Source organism: Tyto alba, unplaced genomic scaffold (assembly GCF_018691265.1).
Source record: "Tyto alba isolate M040663 unplaced genomic scaffold, T.alba_DEE_v4.0 Super-Scaffold_7, whole genome shotgun sequence".
Classification (NCBI taxonomy): domain Eukaryota; kingdom Metazoa; phylum Chordata; class Aves; order Strigiformes; family Tytonidae; genus Tyto; species Tyto alba.
Window position 1 is genome coordinate 26803991 of NW_024881328.1, and position 10364 is coordinate 26814354.

The window sequence follows — 10364 nt, forward strand, 5'->3', positions numbered from 1 at the left end:
CATTACATTCTATGTACCATTCCTATCACATAGCAAATACAATAAATGAAAATACATTTGTTTATTTGTTACAAGACTGTACACTTCTGGTTTCGCTTGTGGATCTCAAACTTTTCAGTATGCATGAAGTAAGTAATCCTAATAAAATTTTTCATAGTTACTTTTGAGAGAAGAGAGAAGAGAAATTTAGGCCAAAAGGACATAGACCCACCTTCTCCTTCGTTTTCCTGGTCACAACTGGAATCTCTTCTCAATGACTGATCGAGACTTCTCCTCCTGCAGAGAAAAGGGGCAGAACTCTGTCAGCAGCATCCCACACTCTAAAATAGAGCAAACCACAAGTCACTCATCTGTACTCTGGCTGTAGCTGTGCTAGTTTGAGTATTGAGATGTTGTAACAGGTTTTCTGACTTTCCTTTTCCATGTATACGCTGCTAACTGATTTGCCAAGACAAAATCTGAGGTGATTAATTTTGTTTAAGGTCATGCGGGGAGTTCAGAGTTGTAGTTAATTGTCTTTGCCATGCAAACTACCAGTATGAAGAAATCACAGCACATTTTTGTATCGAGGATCCATTTGATTTAAATGGCCCTTAATACATCCTATTATTCTCCAGCAGCCATGCCAGATTTACTCAAATACGAATAAAAGTAAATAGGCTGAAACATCCTGAGCTTCGGGTGCTGAGCTGCACGCCAACACAACAGAGCCTTTGTTACAGGCAGAGCAGTGCTCTCACAACAGAGTTACTGCTTCCAGCTTCAGTTGCTGCACTTCCAGAAAAAACAGCCTTCAAAGAAAACAAACTAACCCCCCCAACACTTCTAGTGGACACTACCTCATCACCACGACACTGGTCCCAGGTGCCACCCAGTGTGACAGTGGCCATCCTGTGCAGCACCTTCACTCTTGCTCCACGTGCCACTGGGAGCAGGGAGGCACAGCCTTGCACCAAGCAGGTTGGAAACCCTCCACCTGGAGTGATTTACTGTGCTGTTTTGCTTGTTATTTGTTTCTACATCATTTTTCAACAGATAGACAATTGTTTTTACCTGTAGCACAAAAATGAATGTGAGTAGTCAAATTAGTGTAAGCGAGCACTCTCAGCCAAAGTGGCTAGAGATGTAACTTGCAGACCAGTGCAATTCATGAATGATATATACAGTAAATAAGCAAATAACTATATGCAGTGGGATTAGTGTAGGCTGGCAGTGATGAATTGTAAATAAAAACTGGAGAATGTTTTGTATATGGAGCTTTATGATCATAACAAGATGGTATCATCATATTCAAGGATAAACAGCAGAGACATCTACTACTTTAAAGCCTTATGTATTTGTCATACAGCCAGATTCATGTTGACAAAACAGAGGGAAAAGTCCTTTCTATGTTGATAAACAGTATCAGGAGGTTTGGGAAGTGGAAGTGACAGAAAAATATAAGCATTCAGTGCACATTCGAAACATCACAGAAACAGACGAAAGATCTGCTACAGTACTCAGTATGTGAATTACCGTTCACTGGCTTCTGAAGGTAACACATTCACCTGCTATTAGCGTAAAAAATTGAAATGTCCTTTTAAACACAAATACTAGTTTTTAATCCTGAACTGAGGAGTGATTGTTTCTTCTGAAATAATTAGCAACAAAGCCTTAGATCATGCTCTTAATAGAATCTGAAACTCGAATCCCCAGTAGCCGCAACCCAGGAGACCGCATTTACTGATTAGCACAAGCTGAAAGCCTGGCACTCTATGGGCAGGGCCTAGCAGGTTTTGAAGGGTCTATGTTTTATTATATTCATACTTATTAAAGGGTGTATAAAACAATCTTTTAACTAGCTATCTCATGTTGACAATAATTTTTAAGTTCTTCAGTTAAATTATTGTGGAAAAAAAAAAGATTTTTTATAAAGGTCTTTGCATGAGTGACACATACGTAATGAGAGACAGCTATATGAGACTTTGAAAGATTCTAAAGAATCTGGGGGGTTGTGTGTGTGTGTGTGCGTCTTTTTTTCATATGCTTCCTAGTGCTCAGGTAGAAACAATAAAGCATACACAGATCTCATCATACCCTTCCAAGTACTAAAGGCTGTTGGATTGTATGTCCAGGAGCAAACTCTGCAGTGACTTTCATTACTTTGTTTAATTACTTTTTATTTTCTATGAAATACAATCTTTATAACTTGTCCTTTTCTACCTACTGAGCAAATAAGGGCTTTCTTATAAAAAATAAAACAGAAGCCTAAAGGCTGCACTGCCTGAGTAGCTACCTGAGAAATGTTTAGTGGAAAGCAAAGCTATTTGTGGTCAGCATCTTGCTGCCCAGGTTTCTTAAAACAAATATGGTTTCTTCACAAGTTTATTTCATTTTGTGAAGGAGAAATGGTTTCTGGCTGGCAGTAGACCTCAAGCCTCCATAGTACAGGTGGAATGCTTTCCTTTCTACAAAGTAAAACAGTCCACAGGGTTTGGCCTGAGTCTCATGTGCAGTAACAAGGGTATGGATCTTGATCCCATCTCTGTAGCTTCAGTCAGAAGGTACACGACTGCAGAATGGAGATGGGCATGTCTCAGGTCACATTTGTGGCTGCAGGGGGAGGAGATGAGAACCAACTTGCATGTCACATTAGGTGCTTGTGCCATACCACTGAGCAGGTTTGGTGGGATGTCTGCAGCATACTCTGTCACCTGATGGCTCAATCTGATCAGGGATTACTGCTGTAGCGCTTGCTGAAGGAAAAGAACAACTATATTTACCATACTAGTTGTCACATGAGCCATAACAGGTCTGAAAAAACATGACTCTGAAATGCTAACTATAGAAGTACCAGAGAGAGTGCTGATAGTCAGTGACATTTTGAATGACTCCTGTACAAAGCACCTAATGTTCTGCTAGAGCCATATTTGCAGCTCCATGCTGCTTTCTTCTGCTTGCACCGAAAAACAGAACAGGGATTTTTTCTAATGAGACTTGGTTATTTGCTGTTTCCCTGGAACTTTCTCACTCTTTGGCCATGGGGTTTATTAGCATTAGCCTGTAAAAGCTACATTCAGTACTCATCACCATTCTTGCTTACATTAGATTTACATTTCATTTCCAGCTTCAGAGTGACCTATTAGCAAAATGTTAACAACATAAAGGAGGTTAGATGGTAATGTGTGTCAGAGATTAAGACATGGGTGTCCTGTACTGTAGCTGTTACCTCATGCCATTTTAGAAAAGGGGAAGACAAAGACAACTTTACACTTTTTGTGTGCATTCCCCATATTGGGCAATTCTAGATTTTAGTGCAGTTCTGACCAGGAGGTGGTAATGAGCACATTCTTGAGAAAAAATTCTGTAGTGTGTTTTTTTTTTTTTTTTTTTTTTTTTTTTTTTTTCTGGGGATGACAAGGGTGATCATTTGGAAAGAGGATAAACCGAAAGGAGTTTCCCAATAGTATTTTTTTCTGTATGTCTAAATATCAAATCTTTCTATGTTAACAAGAACTGGTCAGTTATGGATTTTAAATACATTCTCTGTGTAAGTTCCACTTCATGTAGCTTGGAATTCTAACTTTGCAAACAGCATCTGGCTCACAGGGTATATACTAACAGTAATCACAATCATTGTTAGTGACAGTGAATTAAAAGAGGATAAGAAGTATGATCTATTTTTAGAGGCAATAAGCCAGAGCTCTTCATTCTCAGAGAAAAGCCATTTTTAGGACTAAGTGGCTGAGCTGGTTAAAATTTATCACTGTGTCTGTTAGTCTATGGATGTCCTTAGAGCTTCCTGACTTTATTATGTTTATTAAGCATTTAGGAGCTTTACATTGTAACCTTTGGTGTAGAAGAGTGCTTATTTTACAGAGATTCAGTGTTACTCTGTGTTGTTACTCATTCAGTGTTCACCCTGCGTGTCAGAAATCCTCTTCAAGAAAGAGAGAATGTCATGACTAAAATCCCAACTATTTTACCAAAGAAAGGAATTACATCTGTAACTTAATTAACAAGTAAAACATTTTGGAATGTGTGAAGGTAATTTCTCATGGCTTTATCAAAATATTGTATACAAACTTTAATTCATTTTGAAAGAGTACTCTCGAATATAAATAAATGTGGGACATGTTTCTAATACACGGAGGTGTTTTAAAATCCCACTCATTGGTCCTTGTTTTGTTGTTGTTTTGCACAGTTCACAAGCAGTTTGTAAACCTCTTCCTATATCACTTTTCTGCACACATACCTCAGAAGTCATGGGTGACCAGGCTGTAATACTCATCTTATTCACAGAGGTCATACACACTACAAATAGGTTGTTAAAGTCATTCAGGCCACCTTGAGCATAAGGTACTATTTAAATGGAATATGAATAATACTGTCTAATCCAAAGTGCTGATAATTTTCTAGTCTGAGGCAAGGATCTCTTGATCTTTTCATCTTTACAGTATTTGGTGTTATACAACAACTGAAATTTGGATGTAACTGTTGAGTACTAAATTAGGTACTTGGCACTTAGTCTTCTAGTACATGAACATAATTTCAGAACAGCTCATACTGAGACGTAGGAAAAATAGGGCAGAGACGAATGAAATCACACAACAATTTTTACTTAATAAGGTAATATTGAAAAACTTCCATAAAAATTAATATTGTTGAAGAATGTTTTCATTCACAGAGTTACTGTATGTAATAAAATTTTATAAAACATGAAAATTTACATTTCTATATGTAAAAAAAAAAAAAAAGAGAGATAAAAAACCTTCCCTTACAGACTCATAGCAAATTTTACTTCAGCAAATGATCCTTTCTAAAGAAATCATTAAAACTCCTCATATTCTTCCCATGAGCCAGTAAGCAGGTTGAAAATTCAATGTACTATGTAATAAACTTTCAGTGCTACAAACTATACAGAAACTTATCAGATGCACACAAATAAAAGGAAAGAAATCTCAGGGAGCAGAGTCAGAGGCAGCTCAAGTACATGTATGACACTCCACTTTTAGGGCATGGCAGGGGGAGAAAACATTTCTATATTTGCATTAGGCAAGAAATTTAAAATTAGTCATTTTGAGTGTATACAAGCCAATTTCTTACAGTGTAACAAATATTGATGGGTACCTTATTGCTTCAGTAGTTTTTTTCTTGTAATGGTAATTATAGCGTTTAAATCTAACTCACTTTTTGGCATTATGAGCCAAAGATTAGTTATTTCTTAATATTTAACTGGTTTAGCCTCAGAGAGGCAGGAGTTGGGTGGACTCTTTCCTGCAGTCCAGTGCAGGGTACGCAGCACCCGACTCATAACTATCACAATGGCCTGTCTATACCTACCCATCAAATCCGGCCAGTCGATCTGTGTGGTTTGTAGATCCTTTTATGGTGAGCTATTCAAGCCGCTATGTTTGCTGTCAGACTACAGAAAAGGAACATCCGTTTGCAACATCATACACTCGCATCTTTCAGAAAACTGTGGTGGTTCCATTCCTTTTCATGTTTTGCAAAATTGTGTTTTGAACTAGAGGAGGAAGCAGAATTTGTGCCTAATGAAATGGCCATCTGGAACTAGGGCTTTTCAAGTTTTGTGCTCCTTTAGTAGATGTAATGCTTCCTAACAGTTTGATACTATTACTGAATTTTATAGCTTATTTCTACAGAGGCTCACATTTCAGGATTTTCGAAACGTTTAACTGAATCAGAAGTATTTTTGGAATGTTGATATATTTGAGACAATGCAATAAATGCAGAGCTGTGAGATTGTTTTGCTCAAGCATTTTGCAAGGACTCTGCTAGTTTCACACGGGTTTATGAACTAATTGGTTTTCATTCATTCATTCTTCTCTTAAACCCTTTTTCAAAACTGACTGTGACTATCTTTCATTTTTATCCATAAGTAAAACATGTGTGTCCTCTAGTTATAATCAGCAACTGGAACCAGAGTACTGTTTGCCTTTTTATCATAACAGCAAATATTTTGCTTATAATTTGCTGCCCTGTATTTGTGAATGCCTGTATGATAAGAATCTGCAATAAAATAGGGGAAAAAAACCTATACAAAGTTAGAATTCTTAGGTCTGGCAAAAAACATTTGAGTTTCCCATATCTTGACATTACAGCAAATTGTCCTAATGAACATTCCTGCTTAAAATTCATGAGCATACTAAGTGTGTGCACTCAGAAGCAGCATGCCTTTAAACCTTCCTTAGGCTAAAGAGGCCCCATCTGTGTTCACTAGCTTCCGTACCATCGAGGCCATCTATTACCCTTTCACAGAAACGTGTCCTTATGCTTGGCAGTTGTTGTCACTAGTGCTAATGCCAACTCTTCCCCTATAGCTTCCTTAACATCCTCACTAGCTCAAGTGAAGTCCTTTGCTGAACTCCAAACTTGCAGTTTAGTGCCCACAGTTTATCACTTCAGTCTTGTGCCATAAGGTAAGTAACCAGCCTTCTCAGACTTGCCTTCAGCTAACAGTAAAAACTTTGTTATGCACTTCTCCCTGCTCTAAACATGTTTTGAGTTTAGCTTAAAATTCTCTCACTGTGCCCATGCTGCCTGTCACCTGGAAGTGCCTCTATCACCTGGAAGATGGCACAAGTCTCTCCATCCTCCCACCTATAGGCAGGTTGCCCTCCATGGCTGGTCATCTCAGGCAAGTTTAAGAAGCCCTAACTTCATTTGCACCTGCCCCTCTCACAACTGCCTTTTCATTGTGCAACTTTAATTTGTGCAGCCACACAGTGAGCCGGGCTGGAGAACTGACTAAGATCAAAACCAGCACCTTTCCTTCCCTGCAAAGCTGATTCAGCCAGCACTTCCACCGAAGGAAGTATTCGTCAAATTCTACCTCAAGTTAAAAAGTAAATTCCTCCTGTTAAATCACACACGCCCTTTCCTCTGAGTACTCAGTCAGTCCTTTGTGCCTTTCCTGGTCTCAATCCTTTACTTCACTAGCCCTCTCTTCAAACATTTTGCTGTTGTCCAACTAATTTAACTAGCCAGGTGTTTCTAAACTGATGCTGTGCCATTCTTCAAGTGTCTTCCACTTGAGTGCAACCCTCAAAGTTCAAGGGCCCTCCAATATTCCAGTTTTCGAACATGTGTCAATCTCTGGCAACATGCAGCAAGTTACACATATGCTGTGATATTTAGTGATACAGAAATGTTTTGAGATCAACCAGAACTTCTAAGCCATGCAGAAATTCCCTGGGTAGTTATGTATGATTTATTCCTTTATTCTTTTTAATTTTCAACCCAATGTAAGAAATTAAACCACTTTTGATAGAATGAGAAGAAAAGCCTTTTCATAATTCTTACTCCAGTCCTGCTAAGCCTCATCAGTATAATTAGTGCTCTTGTATTTATAATTCAAGGTGACTACTCATGTATATGAACTTGCTTGTTTCAGTAAAATATCTGCAGAATTAAACATATTTTTTACACTGGAGTGCAAATCCTGTACTTGGATCTGTATAGGTAGCCACTACCAACAAGAAGCCTTATTCATTTCAAACATTTCTGTAGCTCCACTGGCAGGACTGTGATCTGGACTTTACATCACCTATAAACCATGTAAGTATATGAGCGATATAAAAGATTTAAAATCAGATTTCTAATTACCAGAAGCCTTTTGGAGTAAAACAATGAGCTTTTAGCTGTGTGAAAGATGAGTCAAATGGACAAACCTGTCTTTGGATATTTCTGTTCTGTAAAGCAGACATTAGAGGCCAGACCCAAGTTGCTCTTAACAAAGGGCAGTTACCTCCCAGAGCCAGAGTGTATGGGATACAGCCTGGATTGTGATTGAAAATGCACAGCGTTTACTTGCTTCTCACAGGGAGCAGGACACATACGCAGTTTTCAATACTCGCAGCAGCTAATCAGCAGCAAAGCAAAACAGAAAGCAAACAAAACCCTAAAGTATTTCTGTTGTTCTAGTTGGCAAATGAAACATTGTATTTGGGTTTAATCCAGATTATACCTCAAAATTTTCACCCTTGAATATGTTTCAAGTTTTTCTATTCTGCATATTCATTAATATCCTTATTTTTATCAGTGGCCACCATGAATTTTTTTCAATTACCTTTTTAGACTTCCCTGGCAGAGCATGCCTTCAAAAGTCATTAATAAACTACAGTATCCCGAGCGCTGAGCCACTATACAATCTTTTAAAAATATAATCTGCATTTCTAATTTCAGGTTTAAATGCAAAAGGAAAGATTTTTCTCTTTGCCTTGCAAAAATCTCTTTAAGACTCTTCATTTGAGGAATTGGAAATAAGTTTCCTAGAATGTGCGAAATGTTTACTGTTTGTTGCAGTAAAAGGACTGTCCTTTTTTAATATGATCATATTCTCATTTTTATTTATTATTTTATTAACAATAAACACCAGCAATAATAAATTTTATATATATAGTAGCTAGGTATAACAAGGCTACATCCAATCATAAGGAAACTAAAGAACCTAATAAAAGCATATGATTATTTTTACATTATTGAATCAATAAATAAGATTTTCTTCTTGGTAATGGAAACAGGTTGCACATAGTTATTTTCCAAACAATTATAGTAATCATACTTCCTTTTTTTATTCTAGTTACACATAACAAAACAGAGCATGCACTTGCATGACAATTAATTTCACATCTATTTTACTTGTGAGGGAAACTGTTTCACACTGATTTTGAAAGCTTAGATGTCTGTAAGCCATTCCAGTGAAAATTCACTTTCTTTTTATTGACCTAGAGGTTTTCAGTTGCTCAGGAAAAGTGGGAGGCTGAAAAAATGTTAGCAAAGGAGGAAAGGGAAATGGCAGTTATGGTCACATTATTTATGAACTGCATAATAAAATAAGTCTGATGTTGGCTCAACTTTCATTTTGGCATTTCTTAAAAATAGCTATAAATGACAGTACTACAGAAGCATCATGTAGGTTTTGTGTTGTTTTGTTGTTTGGTCTTTTTTTTTAAGAAGAAGAAAAAATAAGTAGCTTTACAGTAGGAAAGCTGCAGTGGTGGAACCTCGTGCACAGGAGAGAGGAAGACATGCTAATCAGCTTCATGTTGTACGCTCAGATCCCTGATAGAGCAGCAAAGTGATAATCCTTTCCTGGGCAGCACAGGAAGATATCACTTTCAATCTGGACCTCAATATGAGAAGCATAATGACAATTCAGAGCCTGACGCTGATAATTAGGAAGCTAGAGGGACTGATTTATGAGGAAATGACATTGATTAAAATTTGCATTTAGAGCACTTTCTCACAGAGGATCACAACTGCTGTATTAGTGTTAGACCAGCATTTTCAAAAGCAAGCATAAATGGGCTGCTGTACTCCCGTGGCCTCTGGTAGTCAGCAGATTTTCTGAGCAGGTGTTTAACAAAGCCAAAGCCTGCTGAACACCCTTGTGCTAAATACTCCATGAGGAAGTGGTGGGGATATCGCTGAAGCAATAGACACATTACTTTTATTTGTGAAAACACTCAGACAGCCACTTCCCTTTGTTTCCAGCCAGGTGCCCCTAATTTAAACATCTCAAAGGCATAAATAAAGTGAGGACTGAAGGGTCATTAGGATTGTATAGACGCTACTGGTAATTCATCAAACTACGTACCTTGGAACCTCTAACAGAAAAACAAAACAAAACAAGCTCTCTGCCACTACTTCCCCCTAAACCTCAGCCAAAAAAGGTAAATAAACTTTGACAGAATATGAATGGCACAGCATAGATAAAAGCATGTAGAAAGAAAGAAGTGGCTATTGAGGTGTTTGGGTGAAACAGGAGGGAATTGCAAATTAGAGAGTAGTTGCATCAGCCACTGTCTGCAGAATCGCATCTGCCACTAAAGGTACATGATGCAACCAAAAAGAAGAATATTGCAGAAAGGAGAGATGCGGGTATGTGATTAGAGATAAAATATATCCACGCCATCAAAACGGGGAGTGAAAGCCACAGAGAACTTTCTGTGATTTTACCAAAAACTATTGGGAAGGCAAACTTACCTACAAAAATTAGGAACTAGAGCAGGACCTGAAGAAGATATGTAGACAGATATGTGATTTGCAAGTCCTAACAGTGTCACTGTAACACTGTGTACACTAACCACCGGAACTTTAAAAATAATAATAATAAAAAAAAAGGTAAGATAATTCGTTTAGGGAGCAGACAGGCTTCTGACAGATTTATGCTGTACATGTCACGCTCCAGCGTTTTTTCCTACCCTTGCTCTCCTCCTCTTTCTCCAATAAATACCTCCAGTTCCTCCCCAAGTTCCTCCCCTTGTTATGGAGAGAGTTGTAGAGATGTTAAGACTGGGGTGAGTGGAGAATGAATGGGAGTGCCTGGAACAAAGGGCAGGAGAGGACATAAGGGCCCA